The sequence below is a fragment of the Caretta caretta genome, chromosome 1 (assembly GCF_965140235.1).
Source record: "Caretta caretta isolate rCarCar2 chromosome 1, rCarCar1.hap1, whole genome shotgun sequence".
NCBI classification, from domain to species: Eukaryota; Metazoa; Chordata; order Testudines; family Cheloniidae; genus Caretta; species Caretta caretta.
In genome coordinates, this window is record NC_134206.1 from 225,552,342 (window position 1) to 225,568,555 (window position 16,214).

The following is a 16,214-nucleotide window of genomic DNA, read 5'->3' on the forward strand; positions in this document are numbered from 1 at the left end:
TGTGAAGCAACAATGACTTTATTGCCTCTGCAACCGGTGATTGAAGGGAGGAGGGGAGGGTGGTTAGCTTACAGGGAAGTAGGGTGAACCAAGGGGCGGGGGGTTTCATCAAGGAGAAACAAACAGAACTTTCACACCGTAGCCTGGCCAGTCATGAAACTGGTTTTCAAAGCTTCTCTGATACGCACCGCACCCTCCTGTGCTCTTCTAACCACCCTGGTGTCTGGCTGCGCATAACCAGCGGCCAGGTGATTTGCCTCAACCTCCCACCCCGCCATAAACGTCTCCCCCTTACTCTCACAGATATTGTGGAGCGCACAGCAAGCAGTAATAACAGTGGGAATATTGGTTTCGCTGAGGTCTAACCGAGTCAGTAAACTGCGCCAGCGTACTTTTAAACGTCCAAATGCACATTCTACCACCATTCTGCACTTGCTCAGCCTGTAGTTGAACAGCTCCTGACCACTGTCCAGGCTGCCTGTTTATGGCTTCATGAGCCATGGCATTAAGGGGTAGGCTAGGTCCCCAAGGATAACTATAGGCATTTCAACATCCCCAGTGGTTATTTTCTGGTCTGGAAAGTAAGTCCCTTGCTGCAGCTGTTCACACAGACCAGAGTTCCTGAAGATGCGAGCGTCATGTACCTTTCCCGGCCATCCCACGTTGATGTTGGTGAAACGTCCGTTGTGATCCACTAGTGCTTGCAGCACCACTGAAAAGTACCTCTTGCAGTTTATGTACTCGCCAGCTTGATGCTCCGGTGCCAAGACAGGGATATGGGTTCCGTCTATCGCCCCACCACAGTTAGGGAATCCCATTGCAGCAAAGCCATCCACTATGACCTGCACGTTTCCCAGGATCACTACCCTTGATATCAGCAGATCTTTGATTGCGTTGGCTACTTGCATCACAGCAGCCCCCACAGTAGATTTGCCCACTCCAAATTGATTCCCAACTGACCGGTAGCTGTCTGGCGTTGCAAGCTTCCACAGGGCTTTTGCCACTCGCTTCTCAACTGTGAGGGCTGCTCTCATCTTGGTCTTCATGCGCTTCAGGGCAGGGGAAGCAAGTCACAAAGTTCCGTGAAAGTGCCATTACGCATGCGAAAGTTTCGCAGCCACTGGGAATCGTCCCAGACCTGCAACACTATGCGGTCCCACCAGTCTGTGCTTGTTTTCCGGGTCCAGAATCAGCGTTCCACGGCATGAACCTGCCCCATTAGCACCATGATGCCCGCATTGCCAGGGCCCATGCTTTGAGAGAAGTCTGTGTCCATGTCCTCATCACTCTCGTCACCGCGCTGACGTCGCCTACTCGCCCGGTTTCGCTTTGTCAGGTTCTGGTGCTGCATATACTGCTGGATAATGCGCATGGTGTTTAATGTGTTCCTAAGTGCCAAAGTGATCTGAGCGGGCTCCATGGTTGCTGTGGTATGGCGTCTGCACAGAAAAAAGATGCGGAATGATTGTCTGCCGTTGCTCTGACGGAGGGAGGGGCGACTGACGACATGGCTTACAGGGTTGGCTTACAGGGAATTAAAATCAACAAAGGCAGTGGCTTTACATCAAGGAGAAACAAAAACAGCTGTCACACAGAATAGCCCCCTCAAGGATTGAACTCAAAACCCTGGGTTTAGCAGGCCAGTGCTCAACCCACTAAGCTATCTCTCTCCCTCTCGTAGTTCAGGCAGGACTTCACAGAGGGAGGGAGGGGGGAGGCAAATGAATACAAAATAAATCTGGTCTATTTCTTGTTTTGATCCACTCCATCTATCTTTTACATCTTTGGCTGGCAGCAGACGGTGCAGAAGGACTGCAAGCCATCCACATCTCCTGGCTGCTCAGCAGAAAATGGTGCAATAGGACTGCTTGCCATCCACATCTCCTGCATGCTCACCATAAGATGGTACAATAGGACTGCCTGCAGGACTAAAGAGAATGACCTGGTCGAATCACTCCTAATTTAGTCCCTGCACCCATATCTGCCCAGGTGCTCCTGACCGACCTTACCGAGGCAGCCAGGAGCACCTCGGACATGATGAGGATGGTTTTCAGGCCTATTGTACCATCTGCTGCCACAAGGCAATGGGTTGCTGCTGCTGTGTAGCAATGCAGTACCGTGTCTGCCAGCACCCAGGAGACATACGGTGACAGTGAGCTGAGCAGGCTCCATGCTGGCCGTGGTATGGCGTCTGCACAGGTAACTCAGGAAAAAAGGCACGAAACGATTGTCTGCCATTGCTTTAACAGAGGGAGGGAGGGAGGGCCTGATGACATGTACCTAGAACCACCCGCGACAATGTTTTTTGCCCCATCAAGCATTGGGATCTCAACCCAGAATTCCAATGGGCAGCGGAACTGTGGGATAGCTACCCACAGTGCAACACTCTGGAAGTCAACGCTAGCCTTGGTACTGTGGAAGCACTCCGCCGAGTTAATGCACTTAGAGCATTTTGTGTGGGGACACACACAATCGACTATATAAAAACGATTTCTAAAAAAACGACTTCTATAAATTCGACCTAATTTCGTAGTGTAGCCATACTCTTAGAGGGTGGGATATTTCCCAGGGAATATCTTACTGCTAAATGATGAACTAGCATTCGGCTGAGCCCTCAAGGGTTAACACATTGTTGTTAATGTAGCCTCACACTCTACAAGGCAACACGAATGGAGGGAGGGGAGATAGCATGGCAGAGAGAGACAAAGACCCTGTGTGTGGGAGAGAGAGAGAGATGCGCACTGCCCCTTTTAGTACGCTGACCCCACTCTTAAGTACATTGCCTTTAAAAAGATCAGGAAGTTGAGAAAGCAGTTGTGGCCAGCAAGCTCTCTCGTGCTGGGCCCTGTCCTGTCCCCACCTATATGGAGAAGGGGTAAGTGGGGGGCAGGAGTAGGAGGGAAGGGGAACACCCTGACATTAGCCTCCTTCTTCCCCCCTCCCCTGCACAGCAAGCAGGAGGCCCCCAGGAGCAGCTCTAAGGCAGAGGAGAGGAGCAGCACATGGCAGTGGGGGGAGGAACAGCTGAACTGCGGGCAATTGGTAGCCTGCTGGATGGCTGCTGCATAGGGAACTTAGGGGAGCGGGGAGCTGATAGGGGGCCTGCCGGTCCACCCTGGTTCCAAGCCCCCACAGCTAGCTGCAAGGGGCTGCTCTTCCTGCAAGCAGTGGACAAAGCAGGTGGCTGCCAAACAACGTTACAAGGGAGCATTGCACAACTTTAAAGGAGCATGTTCCCTAATTGATCAGCAACGTAACAACGAAACAATGTTAACCGGGACGACTTTAAGTGAGGAGTTACTGTAAATTAAAGGCCCAATCCTACAAACACTGACTTCTGGATGTAGTATTTACGATTGTGAATAGTTCCATTAAAGTTTGTGATAGATTCATATATTTTAAAACCAAAGGAACCATTCTGCTAATTTAGTCTGACCTCCTGCATAGTGCAGACCAGAGAATTTCACCCAATAATCCCAGCATCGGGCCCATAACTCTGAGTTAGAGTATCTTTTTTTTAGAAAGACATAGTAAGGCCCAAACTTGCAAACATTTACTCTGGACATGGTGTTTACTACAGTGGGTAGATAATAGTAAATTCTACATCCATTGGTGTTTGCAGAACGGGGTCCTAACATGACAAATGAATATGTGCTGTGTACAAAGACTTGGGTAAAATTTTCAAGCGAGCCTAACTGACTTTGGAGCCTAAATTCTATTTTCAAAATTCAATTTAAAAGTCAATGGGATTTAGGCTCTAAGGTGCCTAAGTAATTTATTTAAGATGGAACATAGGCTCCTAAATCACTTAGGCCAAGAGCTGCAATTATATTGCCATGTAACTCCCCATGGGATGTCAGTGGGGATTAGGCACCTAAATGCCTTTGAAGATCTGGGCCTTAGGTGGTTTAAATTTTTTTTTACCTCTTCTCTACATGTGAAAATTGAATTGATTTAACTGAATCCGTTTAGAAACCAATTTAGTTTGATTGGTACAACCTCCTTGTGTGTGCACCTAAATAGACTTTAAAGTGCCCTATATCAATTTAGTTTATGCTAATTGGTTTTGTTTTTTTTCTTGGATTTTTTATTTATTTATTTATATTTTTCCACCACCAGAGTATGTGTACATTTTTTCCTTCAGTAGGATAGCTACAACATCTTCAACAGCTTTCTTCTCTCCCTCTGTGTTGCTGGGGAAAAGGGATGATGTTAAGACCCAATTTAATCACTGGCAGAACTTGAAAATATTTCAGATCAACCGTATTTCTTTTGTACCTATACTTTTATAATGGAGAGTTGTAGCTTAGGCCCTGGAGCCTAGTTATTTCTGCACAGCTTTACAGAGCTGGTATTTAGTTATTAAGTCATTTGATTCTTTTCCTGTATAGTTTATAACAAATGATACAGCGTATACTGTAGAAAGTCAAATGCGATGGTTTTCTCTTCCTTAGTAAGTACTTAAATCTTGTCTTGGAAAGGGGTCAGAGCACAGAGCAACACTGTTCCAGCAGTAACATTTTGTACCTTATTTTTAAAACAACAACAACAAAACCCTCAGTTGAAGTAACATTTCTTTCCCTTCCTCCATCCCCCAAAACACATACATCCTCCCACTTATGCATTCTTTCTGTCACAAACACACGCACCAAAGTTTGTGTTGACAATTTCTGGTAAGCATGTTATAGGCCATAACCTCTGCATTATTTGTATACATTTATAGCAAACTGCTAAGAAAGATCTCATGTCCCAAGGCTCTAGTGCTACATTTAAAAAAAAAAAGTGACTCGTGATTTTGAGTACCACAATTAAGACACCTCACAAAATCAATGCCATTAAAAGTGTCCTAAGTAGGGCACCCCAGAACTGAGGCACACAAATCGTCAGTTGCTTTTGAAACTATTGGCCTGGGGTGCCCTTGACAATCCTTTGAAAATACAGAATAATTCCATTAAATCAGCAGATACTTTTAAGTACTCCCAGATAACTACAAAAAACGAGTAGCAGCAAACATATAAACGAAGTTTAAGATCCAAAAGTCAGTGCTCACACAAGCCATCCAACCTGACAAATTCCCCTGCTCCCTAAAAGCCAGGGAGAAGAAACAGACCTGGCAAAGTGCTCTTCCAAAGGTCAGTAAATTTGGGCTTGTTCTGGAGCAAGGAGAGCAGGGAGTTCCACAGTGGGGGGGGGATCCCTAATGGGGAACATGCTGCTGGCTACCCCCCTCTCTTGTAACAATGGAATTCCAGCTGCTGCACCTTCACTGACTACAACTGTCAGTATGGCACAGGGAGAAAGGCAGGCTTAGGCTTGTCTACACTTGGAGTTTTTCAGGAATTCCTACACTAGGAGCGCTTTACCACCCTACGCTATTCCGGTGAAGCGCTCTGTGGTGGGATATAAAAACCCCATGCTGGCCAGGAAAGGGTTAATGGGCTGCTGTGGGCTTTGTTTGCCCCTCCCCGCTACACCTGCCCTAGGTGCCAGCCTTGGAGGGAGGGGTCAAAAGGAGGGAGCCCAACTCACTCAGCTGATGGGAGGCTGGGAGGTAGAATAGACTTTCACTTGCATTGTGTAAGAGAAGTTTGCCTGGAGCCAGGAACTGCTTGAGAGGCTGCTGCCTGCCACAGTCTCCCTGGGGGAAGGTAGGCCTGATGTGGCACTACTGTTGTGATTTGCTGCCAATGCCTTGCTTGTTGCTGCTGGGTAAGACTGCTGCGGGTGGTGTCCTGCCTGAAGGGGGGTGACAACTAAATAAAGACCTTGTGTGCGAGGCTCTCAACTGGGAGCCTAACAGTAGTTGGCTGTGAACCCGGAAGCACTCATGTCACATGCTCCTCGTGTGACTGCGGTTTATACTGGCAAAGTTGTGCTTTTTACTGGTATAGCTTATTCCACCATCCCAGAATGAAACAAGCTACACTGGAAGAGCGCAGTTTTGCTGATGTAATGGCAGCTATGCTAGGGGCGTCTGCTGGCACAGTTCCATGGTCAGGGATCACACTTCTTCACACCCTGACTGACACAGCCCTGGCAGCAGAGGTCTATAGTATAGACACAACCTTAATTGCTGTTCCTGAAAAACTCCATGGGTAGACAAGTGCTTGGGCACCAATCCTGCACTGACCTGCCAGTCACAGATGTTTCCACTGCACCCTTGGAAACAGCTCTTTTGGGGGGATTTGGCTTCCACACCACATATTCGTATCCCACTTTTTTTTTTTTTTTACCACTTCACCTCTCTGGCTGTTTCCTCTCCCACAGTTTGTCTCTCTTGTCTATTGAGACTGTAAACTGCCAAGGGCAGGGCTGTTTCTTAGTCTCTGCTTGTATTGTGCCTAGCACAATGGGGGCCCTAATCTAATAATAATAATAATCTGGCTTTGAACCTGTCTGGTCAGCTGCTGTGGATGGTGCTGAACCACTTTCAGATTCAGGCTAAAGATTACATAGTCCTTGACCAGAGCCTGGAATACTGTGAGGGTCTTTTCAAACTGGCCACCCCACCATGTTAAAAACCGTTTTATGGTGGTACCATGTCTGAATCATATTGTGACTGAATGCACCCCTGTATTCACACCCTATATATCATTGTAATAATCTTTGTACAAAATATGCCTTGTAAGGTATCATTTGAAAACTAATAACTTGCTGGTCAGTAATATGGTAAAATGTGTGTAGCAACATCGTATATAAAGCTATGAATTCCCCCTGAATGACATTGGCTGCACATAGCCCCTGTTGGGTGGGTCCTCAAGTAGGTCCTAAACAAAGGAATGTGTGTCTACCTCAGTTTCCATGTAATTTGTAAACAGGGTCCTCAGACAGCAAGAGGAGGAAGAGGGGGGAGACAAGGAGAATCTCCTTCCTGCAAACAGGTGAGAAGAAGCAGCGTGCATCCTCTTTCGCCACCAGGCACCATGCTGCCTTCTTTACTGTTTGAATTTTAACTAGGGGTAACTGTAGGGAAAATGCACCTCAAAGGGTAACTGAACTATAAAAGTGAGGGGCAAAACACTCTAAGTTGTTTCTCCCTATTTATCTCTCTCTTTTTCACCTAAGAAACCAAAGAAACAGCTGTTGGATTTTGGGAGCAGACCCTGGCCTAAGAGTTTGGTCAGCATTGTTACTAGAAACATGGTAAGGGACTTCACCTTGAACCAAGTCTAGTTTGTTAAGTCTAGTAGTAGAAAGTGTTTTATCGTTCTTTCTCTTATAATTGTTTCTGACTCTAATACCTGATTCTTGAACTCACTTAAAACCTCTCTCTTTGTAGTTAAATAAACTTGTTTTATTCTTTAATCAAAACTAATCCAGTGTTGTGAACTGTGTGGCTGGCAAACTATTGTATATCGATCCCCTTAGAGGAGTGATGGACCTAATATATCTGGACTGTCCAGGAGGGACGCAGAACACACGCGTTTTGGGGGGAAATCCAGGACCGGGAGCATGTTGGGTCTCCCTGCATATGGTAACCACTGCTTCTGAAAGCCAGCGTGTGGCTGGCATTTGCAGACAGGCTGTTGGGTCCGAGTTGGACCAGGGCTGTGGTTATTCACAGACACTCTGGGTGTAGCCTGCATGCTGACAGGCTGTTTGTGAGCAACCCAGGTTGGGAACTCCAGCAGCAAAGTCCAGGTTGCAGGCAGGTGGGGACACAGCCCCTCACTGATCTAGATTGCACCCTGGAATGTAATACCCATTTTAATATAATTTTCAAGCAAAGCACAGTCCATAATGAACAACACTTCTGTCAGTGCAGTTGCCCCAAGCATTTTGCAGAGGAGACTTTTGAATAATCATCATAGCTGCTGCAGGTGCTCTTTACTTTAATAACTGTGCTATAATAAACTCATTTTTATTTTTGATATGTTAAGAATAATTATATTTGTATGTTTGGGCTCATTTAATTTGATGGTTATATGACAATTGTTGTTTCATAACCAAAGCAAGTGGATTTTATAGCTTGTGAGTCAGTTCCTGGCTGTAAAGGCTTTGTTTTTTTAAACGGACAGGATTTGCTGCAGGTAGGGCAGAGGTGGGACGGCTGTTGCTGGGGTTGATGCACTAAATGTAACTATTGTGGGTATAGTTGGCTGCTTTGCTTATGTTTATTCGGTTCTCTATCACTTCACATTCATTATTCAGCCTTTCTGATGTCAATCATTTACAGTAGGGTTGGCCAATTTACAGCCCACAGAACAAATTTGGCCTGGAGCCTTGTTAAAATATAGCCCACATGCTGGAGTAAAATTTTTCTGATCCCTGTCCTCCTGTCAGGTGCCAGTAATATTGTTATTTATTAAGGATTTGATTCTTTCATGGAGATTGCAGAAGTCACGGATTCCGTGACTTCCATGACTTCCACAGTGGCTTGTGCGACTGACTCCAGGGCTGCCCGAGCAGTTGGCCCCACAGCCAGCCACACTGGCCAGTGCTGGAGCAACCCAGGGCAGTTGCTCGGGAAGTTCCTGGGACCAGATATCTGGGGCCTCCCGAGCAGCGGCCGATGCGGCTGATCCCACAGACTGCCCGAGCAGGGGTCCTCGGGGTAGCCCCGGGGAGTGCCTGAGTGATGGGGGGCTGCCCTGGGGTCAGCCACACCAGCTGCTGCAAGAGCGGTCCCAGGACCAGCTGGTTCCAGGAACTGCCCGAGCAGCGGCCAGTGTGGCTGGTTTCAGGGAGCTCCTGAGCAGCAGCCCTGGGGGTGCCCTGGGGACCATCCAAGCAGCAGTGGTCCCAGGGTGGCAGGAGCAGTGGCCCCAGATGCACCCAGAGGCCTTCCAGAGAGTGGTCTCCCTGGAGCAGCTGCTGGGGGGGAGCATGGGGCCCCCGCAGAGCAGAAGTTGAGATTTAGTCAGGGGTATTTTTGGTAAAAGTCATGGACAGGTTACGGGCTGTGAATTTTTATTTATTGTCCATAAACTGTCCATGACTTTTACCCAGAATACCCGTGACTAAATCTTAGCCTTATTTATTATTTATATTATCATAGCACTTAGGAGCCCTGGTCACAGCCCAGGGCCCCATTGTGCTTGGCGCTGTACAGCTACAGAACAAAAAGATGATCCTTACTGGTGGGATCAGGGAAAGGAGCAAGAACTAAACAGCTTTTCCAAGTCTCAAGGCCTTGGCCTTGGGTAAAATTTTCAGAAGTGCCTCAGGCCCAGATCTATGGGAGTTAAGTGGTAAATAATTTTGTGGAGCTGGGCCTAAGTAACATACCAGGCTAATTCTCCTTTTCCAAAGAGACTTAGGTGCTTAAGTCACACTGAAAGATAGTATACTGTAGGCTCATAAGTGCCTAAATTGCTATTGAAAACAAGACTTGGGTTCCTAAGTCACTTAGGCACTTTTGAGAATGTTATCCCCTTGTCTGTACACACAAATCGCATGAGGATAAGTGACACTGATGTAGTTAAACTCATGTAACTAAATGCACCAACTGCACGTGTTCACATTGTGCTTGGCATTGGCACACGCCACAGTGCATTTGAAGCCACATACCTGCACAGCATGGTGTGGAATCGGTGTAGTGCATTGCAATGTGGGTAGGTATCCCAGGGCGCTTTGTACTTCCACCAGGCTCACAGCATGCTGGGCAACTTTCCTGTCAGAGTGCGGGATACTTCCTGGAGGCCAGAGGAATTCTGGGTGGAAGGGTCAAACTCCATTGATCCCACCTGCTCTATCCCAATATTCATCTGTTGCCAGGGCAACTTCCAAACTTTGCTGTTGGCATGGAGAAGGCTCAGAGGAACACTGCACACCTGTCCCTTGCAGAGATTGAAAAGGAGCTCCTATTGCTTGGCTTCATGGCAGAGTTAACTCGAGTTATAACCGAAGTGTTGCGCCTAATTCAAGTCCTGTCCACACACAAAACCCTAACCCTGGTGTGGTGGTGCTTTTAACTTGAGCTGACTGGCCCATCCAGGCATAGACAGCTAGAATTACCCTAACTCCTCAGCTACTGCCACAACCATTGTGTGCTGCTAATCCCACTTCTCCAGCTCAAGAGTTATTTGTGCTGTGTGGCCACTCTCACTCATGCTAGGATAACATAAGAAGAGATAACTTGAGTGTAGATCATGGGTGGGCAAACTTTTTGGCCCGAGGGCCACATCAGGGTGGGGAAATTGCATGCAGGGCCATGAATGTAGGGCTGGGGCAGAGGGTTAGGGTGCGGGGTGTGGGAGGGGGTGCGGTGTGCAGGAAGGGGCTCAGGGCAAGGGGTTGGGGCAGAGGAGGGGTGCAGGGTGTACGAGGGGGCTCAAGGAAGGGGGTTGGGGTGCAGGAGGGGGAGCGGAATGTGGGAGGGGCTCAGGGCAGGGGAGCAGGAGGGGTGTGGCAGGGGGTTCAGGACAGGGGTTTGGGGTGCAGGAGGAGTGTGGGGTGTGGGAGGGGGCTCAGGGCAGGGGTTGGGGTGCAGGAAGGGTGCGGGGTGTGGCAGGGGGTTGGGGTGCGGGGTGCAGGAGGGGTACAGGGTGCAGGCTCCGGCCTGGTGCCGCTCCCTGCCTGCCTGCCCTGGCCCTGTGCTGCTCCCAGAAGGCTGGCACCATGTCCCTGCAGCCCCTGGGAGAGAGCAGAGCGCTGCCCTCACCTGTGGGTACCTCCCCCAAAGCTCCCACTGGCCGCGGTTCCCCGTTCCCGGCCGATGGGAGCTGCGGCGGGAGGTACCCACAGGCGAGGGCAGCACATGGAGCCCTCTGCCCCCACTCCACTCCCCGGGGCCACAGGGACGTGGTGCTGGCCACTTCCAGGAGTAGTGCGGGGCCCACGGCACCACGGGGGTGGCAATCCCATGGGCTGGACCCAAGCCGGATCTGCCTGTGGGCCATAGTTTGTAGATAACCAGAATTACCTCTGCAGTGAAGACACAGCTGAAGAGAGATGGTGGCATCCCGGAGGCAGTGGGTCTTTCTGGAGTTGCTCAAGGACTCAGTTTTGCAGTGACTGGTGCAGTGTGGGACAGCAGTGGACGGACAACTTGTACACTTAAATCAGAAGTGGGATGCATTCACACTTCCACTAAACTGATTTAACACCATCTGAGAAAAGTTGTGTCACTTGTGAACTAAAGTAACCTCTATCAATTCAAATCCGGAGAGCCACCAATGAGAGACAGCATGTATGTGGATACATGGCATTTCCCACTGATATAAGGAACATTATGCTGGTGCAATTTTTGTAGACAGACAAGGCCTTAATCTCCAGCCCCGGGAGCCAAATTTGGCTCTAGTATAAGTGGGCACAACTCCATTAACTTCAATGACGTTACACCTATTTACACCAGAATTTTACCCCATGTATTCAGCTGAATTTGGTGCAGAACAGGAAGTGGTAACTAGACACAGAGATAAGAGAGAGAGGCAGAATATTGAAAAAGCACCGAGAAGGAATGAAAGATAAATAAAGAAATAAAGAGAACAAGAACAAGAGAAAGAGGAAAAAGAAAAGGAGTACTTGTGGCACCTTAGAGACTAACCAATTTATTTGAGCATGAGCTTAAAGGACAGAAACCAATGGGGAAATAGGAGAATGAATGGGAGAAAGAAGGAATAAGCCACAACAAAGACCTATTCAATATGAAAATTTAAGTTTCAGCTACACCTGTTTTTAAAAATTGGTTCAATCTCACATGGCTTTAAGCTGCCTTGCCCGCTCAGAGATGACCCAGGCAAAAATGTGTAAATCCCACGTTAGAAACCCAGTCTTGAGACCATTGCCATCTGAAACCTGTTTACCAAAAAGGTATAATCATGCTTCAGGCCAAGCAGGCAACTGGTGTTGGGCTTCACCAGTGTTTAAAAATGGGGCTAGGGGCATGTTTGTACTATGGTGCAGAATAGATGGTTCCATGGCGACAGGAACAAAAGTGGGTAGGGGACTGGACGAAAAAGTGTTGGAGCAAGAGAGGCACTGCAGAAGAAAAGCAGAAAAGAACTGCTAAAGCCAAGTACCTAGGTACATGTTTTTCTACTTCATGCTTAGGGATTTTTAATACAAAGGGGCTGTAGAAGGACAGGCGTTTGTTCTTGTTCCTGGTTCCAGCATCTGCTGCTTTTTCCTGCATAGTCTTTTCCTGTCAGTCTCTCTCATTCTTTGGGAAAGAATGCTGCATAGACTACTCTCAGTTGGCACTTGTCAAGACGTCTGGCGTGCAACAATCAATAGCAGGATGACACCAGGTATGTGTGAGATAGAGGTAGGTTTGCATCTATAATGAGCGATAAACCTTGGAGGTTCTCAACTGGTCTGTGGAGGGCTGGCTGGTCACATGGTGCTGGCTCCTCTTTGTTCCTAGCTGCTGAAGCACAAGAAAAGAGGCTAAAAATAAAATACTTTCCTCATGTCCCTTTTCCATATCAGCAATCATTGTAGCTGCCACAGGGATGTCTTGCAATTGCCAATGGGTGCGGAGGTGCCCCTGGGAAATCTCTCTATTAAGATGCAGCCTGTGCCATGAAAATGTCTAAGAATCCCTGATTCCCTTCTTGGGCTTTTACAAGTTAAACATATGGGGCTAGGACAGTTTACTACAGCAGTGCAGAAATAGTCCAAAACACACAGGTCTCTGATACAGATTAAGTAATATTTAGATAAGTTAGATGTATTCAAGTCACCAGGGCCTGACGAAATTCACCATACAGTACTCAAGGAACTAGCTGAAGCAATCACAGAACCGTTGACAATAATCTTTGAGAATTCCTGGAGGTCAGGTGAGATCCCAGAGGACTGGAGAAGGGCAAACCTAGTGCCTATATTTAACAAAAGGAAGAAAGAGGACGCGTGGAATTATAAACCAGTTGGCCTAATTTGGATACTGGAAAGATACTGGAACAAATTATTAAGCAATCAATTTATAAGCACCTAGAGGATAATAGGGTTATAAGTAATAGCCAACAGGGATTTATCAACAACAAATCATACCAAACCAACCTAATTTCCTTCTTTGACAGGGTCACTGGCTTATTTGATGGGAGGAAGCTGTACATATGATATACCTTGATTTTAGTAAAGCTTTAGAAACAGTCCCACATGACAGTCTCATAAACAAACTAGGGAAATATGATCTAGATAAAATTACTATGAGGTAGGTGCACAACTGATTGAAAGACCAAATTCAATTGTTTGCTATCAAACTGGGAGGACATAACTAGTAGCGTTCTGCAGATGTCTGTCCAGGGTCCAGGGCTCATCAATATTTTCATTAATGACTTTGATAATAGAGTGGAGAGTATGCTTATAAAATTTTCAGATGACACTAAGCTGGGAGGGACTGCAAGCACTTTGGAGGACAGGATTAGAATTCAAAAGGACCTTGACAGATTTGAGAATTGATCTGAAATCAACAAGAAGAAGTTCAATAAAAACAAGTGCAAAGTTCTACAATTAGGAAGGAAAAATCAAATACACAGCTACAAAATGGGGAATAACTGGCTAGGCAGTATAACTGCAGGAAAGGATCTGGGAGTTATAGTGGATCAGAAGTTGAACATGAGCCGAAAATATGATGAAGTTGTGAAAAAGGCTAATATACTTCTGGGGTGTATTAACAGGAGTGTTGTATTTAAGACACAAGAGGTAATTGTTCTTCTCTACACAGCACTGATGAGGCGGGAGCTGGAGTAGCATGTGAGTATTTGGGTGAAACACTTTAGTGAAGATGTGGACAGAGGAGAGCAAGAAAAATGATGTAAGGTTTAGAAAACCTGACCTTCGAGAAAAGTTGTTTTTTTTTAAATGGAAATGTTTAGTCTTGAGAAAAGAAGACAGACGGGGGACCTGATAAGTCTTCAAATGTGTTGAGGGCTGTAATAAAGAGGACAGTGATCAATTGTTCTCCATGTCCACTGAAGGTAGGACAAATAGTAACCAGGTTAATCTGCACCAAGAAAGATCTAGGTTAGATATTAGGAAAATCTTTCTAACTATAAGGATAGTTAAATACTGCAACAGGATAGCAAGGGAGACTGTAGAATCCCTGTCATTGGAAGGTTTTGGATAAACACGTGTCAGAGATGGTCAAGGTTTACTTGGTCCTGCCTCAGTATGGGGACTGGACTTGATACCTCCTGAGTTTTTCTTCCAGCCCAAACATTTCTCTGACTCCAGTGATCCAGGCAATACACTGACTTTTACTTCAGGACCATGCTAATTAAATACTGCTAAATACATCTGAACAGAACTAGTCTAATTTAAGGCCCTGTCTATGGCGGCCAAGCTCCAGGGTATTGTGGGCTTCTCTGCACTAAAAAAACTATCCACTGCTGATAACAGCTGTCAGCAACAAGATCCCCTGAACGGGGTTTTAGCTGCAAGTGTAGACAAGGAGAAGGTTCAGTGCTTTTTCTGTGAGAGGTGCATGGGGGGAGCGGGGCCAGAACCGGTTTCAGCTGTAGTTACAGGAACAATGCTGAACATGGCAATTCTTTGCCTATGCTTGCAGGTAAACCATGGGGAGCCACCATTTTTGAAGCATAAACCAGGCTTGAGTTAGCAGCAGATGTGGTGGTACACAGTTCCAAACCTCAGGGATAGACAGGCCTTAGTGGTTGTAACCTTTCTAGGAAGAATCTTATACTGCAAAAAGAAAAGGAGTACTTGTGGCACCTTAGAGACTAACCAATTTATTTGAGCATGAGCTTGGCCAATGCAGACAGTGCCAGAAACATTTGCCTGCTTCCTTGTATCAGTTTGTGAATTGTAAGTACTCAGCTTTATATTTATTGTGGGCTACGGTATACCTTCCCATGGCAAAACCCATAGGAGGGGAATAAATAGCCCATGAATTTCCCGTGAATGCACCCTGATAGGTAAAGAGCATGCAAGAGAACAGCCATCCAAACTGAAGCATTCTTGGGCACCTATGAGGAGAAGTACTAACCTCTTGGAGGGAGTGCTTCTCTGTGCTGTCCAGCCTTCTCCAGGGGTTGGGCCAGCGGTCCAGGGGTCGGGCCGGCCAGCTGCTGGCCCAGGGATCGGGACAGCATTTGGGGGCTGGCCAGCGGCCTGGGGGTTGGACTGGCACTCAGGGGCTGGCCGGCGGCTGTTGGGACGGCACTCAGGGGCCAGTGCTCAGGGCCAGAAGGCGGCCAGGAGTCAGGGTGGTTTGGCAGGGGCTCCTCTGGCCATGGGGGGTGGGCTCAGGGCTCTGGCAGGTGAGGGGGGTAGAAAGGGCAGGATAAGGATAGGGCCTCAGGAGGAAGGGGGTGGGGCCGGGGAGCTAGCCAGGAAGGGGCATTTATGCTCCGCCCATGCCTGCTAGCAGAGTCTGTCTACCCAGGCTGGAGGCTTGCTTCCGGTTGTAGTGTAGACATGCCCTTAAGAGCCATGAAGTCATTGGCTTGTGCCCAAACAGTAACACCCTCCCAAAGGAGGATGAAGACACCGAATGGGAACTAATGCGCCCTTTGGTCCCATCTAGATATGTGGTAAGTCTTGAGGGGAATACATTAAAGACAGCAGCTGCTCCATAGCTCCTGTTTCCTTCCCCTTGTGCCCTCCAAGCCACAATGCTGGGACAGAGGGGCTTTACTGATCTCCTGAGGGAAGTTCTTTCCTCCTTCCATAGTCTCTACCTCCTCTCCACATGCTCTTGCTCTCCTTTGTCCTCGGATGTGCATGAGGGAGCCCGGTGCATCCATTCAAAGGCAGGATGTGGAGGAACTCCAAAGGTGTTTGATAAACAAGAGAGAGCAGGAACAGGAGACAGCCGCCAATGCCATTCAGCCCTTCCACTTCATCCACTTTGTTACTGTGTCCTGCTCACTCCCTCTTTCATCTCTCCTCCTTTTTTTCTTTAGCAACCTCTCTTCTCTTCCTTTTTTTTAGTCCCTAGCTTTTAATGTTCTGCTTCAATGCCCACTCTTGGTCATTTAGTCCACTTGTGCGCATCATTCTGCACATGAAATGCTCTTGCACAAAGCTTTCTTTACAGCTATTTTTTTAAAGCTCCTGTTCTCTCATTGTCACGTTCCCTTTCTCCACGGAGGTGGGTGCTTTTCAGAAGAGGTCAGCTTAACCCTTTGTATCAACTCCAGCCCCCACGGTCTTCATAAGTGTAAACTAGTCAGACCTCGCACTTTTGTGCTCCTAATATTTTCTTCCCCTCCCCAGAAAGCGATCAAGAAAAACAAGTCTGCAATTGGTATTTATTAACAGAACAAAAACAGCAGGTTTAAGTTCCTTGAGGCTTGTTTTTGTTTTGA

The 16,214-nt window shown here is 47.3% G+C and overlaps 1 long non-coding RNA gene across 1 annotated transcript in view; it reads right to left on the reverse strand.

Annotated features, from left to right (window-relative positions):
* Positions 1 to 2: 2 nt before the first annotated feature.
* LOC125624116 (uncharacterized) overlaps positions 3 to 16,214 on the reverse strand; it is a 78,568-nt gene continuing 62,356 nt past the window's right edge. The window contains exon 3 of the long non-coding RNA XR_012665422.1: positions 3 to 1,439. This is a non-coding gene — a long non-coding RNA (uncharacterized LOC125624116). The remainder of the gene's footprint in view (positions 1,440 to 16,214) is intronic.